Source organism: Suricata suricatta, chromosome 5 (assembly GCF_006229205.1).
Source record: "Suricata suricatta isolate VVHF042 chromosome 5, meerkat_22Aug2017_6uvM2_HiC, whole genome shotgun sequence".
Lineage (NCBI taxonomy): Eukaryota > Metazoa > Chordata > Mammalia > Carnivora > Herpestidae > Suricata > Suricata suricatta.
In genome coordinates this window covers 8163277-8165317 of record NC_043704.1, presented here as the reverse complement: position 1 = coordinate 8165317, position 2041 = coordinate 8163277, and positions in this window count along the sequence as shown.

Sequence of the window (2041 nt, the reverse complement as noted above, 5' to 3'; positions counted from 1 at the left end):
CGAATAAGTGTAATCACCACCATGGTTTCCACATCCACTGTGTTTTCCAGACAATAAAGGCTCCCCTGTTTTGCAGCAAGCCGAGGTGGAGCTCATTGACCAAACCCTCCGTGTTCCCACCTATGGGATCATCACCTCACGGATGCTCTGTGCCGGTCCTGTCAGGCAAGAGAGATGCGGGCGGGTAAGCCCACTTACCTTCCCTGTGCTGAAGATGTTGCACTTTCCATAAATGCTTTAAGGTTTCACTTAACCCAACAGAGGGAAAGAACTAGGGCAGGTATTTCCCCTGATTCTGATATGAATTATAATCTCGTTGGCTAAGATCAGGGAACGGTGATTAAATAATTTGGTCTGTAAAACTCAGTTTTCTAGTCCCTATATATTTTCCTGCAACGTTTAGAAAAAGAGGTTAGGCTTTGTCCTTCCACCATGATTTATGATCTTATAACCAAACAACTAAAAAGCAAGGCAATTCTCCCTCTCTCTCCCTCACACTCCCTCGATGACTCTGGCTTGCGGTTTTTTAGGGTCCTTATGGGCCATTTCCCTTCTGAAATACCAGAGTTTTATTCACTTGCTCCATTGATCTGGAGGCTCGGGGATGGGAAAGAGCGGCCGGAGACGCGACAGAGGGCACTCATTCGTCTGCCTCTGGTTAGGTCCCCCGACGGGGGTAAAGTGGGACTTCATGTTCACAGAGACGTTTGTCTAAGTCTCAGAGTCCAGTCTACACGGATATGGAGCCGTACGGTTCCTGAAGGTGTACAGCTGAGTCAGAGGATGAAGAGGGTGGTGGGAGCCATTCCTGTATCTCTCCACAACCTTGGCCATCACGCCACAAGCACTCATCTTATTATAATCATTAATTTTGTCTCCTGAGCTCCTATCTTGTGGCAAGCACTGTGCTAGATCCTTTACACAAATCCATTCAAGTCATTCTTTCATGCCCATTGTACAGTAGAGGGAGCCGGGGCACAGAGAGGGTAAGAAATTACCCAAGGTCACACAGCTAGTAAGTAAATGCCTGAGCTGGAATGTGAACCCTTCTCTCTCTCCTGTTGAAGCTACTGTGTTTTGCTGCTTCCCGAAGCTAGTCACTTATATAGTCCTGTTCACATTTCACCAGAGCTTACAGGTTCAATTAGACTGAGTTTTGGCTGCCTCAGGCAAGGATATATCGCTCTCCAGGGAGTGACCACCAAGAAAAACAAGATTTACATCTGGAGGCTAGGAGAGTGCATTTCCTGGTCCAGGATTTTGGAGACTGTCATACTGAGCCAGATGAATAAAGGCCAAGGTGAACAAAAGATCAAACCGCATTTTGGTTTATGCAGCGCTAATCTGGGCGCTTCTTTGATGCTGTGTCCGGAGTTTCAGTTTCGGTTTTCCCCTTTCTCTAATAAATCATTTGACTCTGTTACCTGGCAACCAACCTGGGTCGGTTTCCCGCCCCAAATCCTATATAAGAGTGAATTATTTTCTTAATAAAGGAGGGGCGTGATCAGAAACAGTGTGTTGTATCCTTACTCTCTGTGCTCCCCTTTCCTGCCCTTTCTCTCCCTCCCTCAGGATCACGAACCCGCAAGGATTCACTGCCCCGCGGGGCCGGGGCCGGGGCGGGAACCGACAACTGAGCAGAGTTGATGTGGTGACAATTAAAATAAAAGCAGCCCACTTTCTTTACTAGTCAGAATTCACCTAATCAGAGCTAGAAGTAAGGGATGGGATTCAGAGGTGAATTTAGAATGCCTTATCTTTGCTTCTGGCTAAGTTGTAACTTTACCTGTTCTCCAAACTCCAAAAATTAAGCCCAGACGTTATAATTTAAAGGATGGATCTTGTAGGAATGATGTTTAAACTTCGAATTATTTTAGCCTTTGCTTTGTGGAGTTGAGATATCAGAAGGGACTCTCAAATGGGGGTGATTTGTCTGCTGTGGCTGTGGGCCCGTGATCCTTGGCGTTGCCTCGGCCGTGGGGCCTGGCCAACCAGACAGGGCCTTTTCATCTTCCGTTGTCAGAAACCCCAGTCAACCACT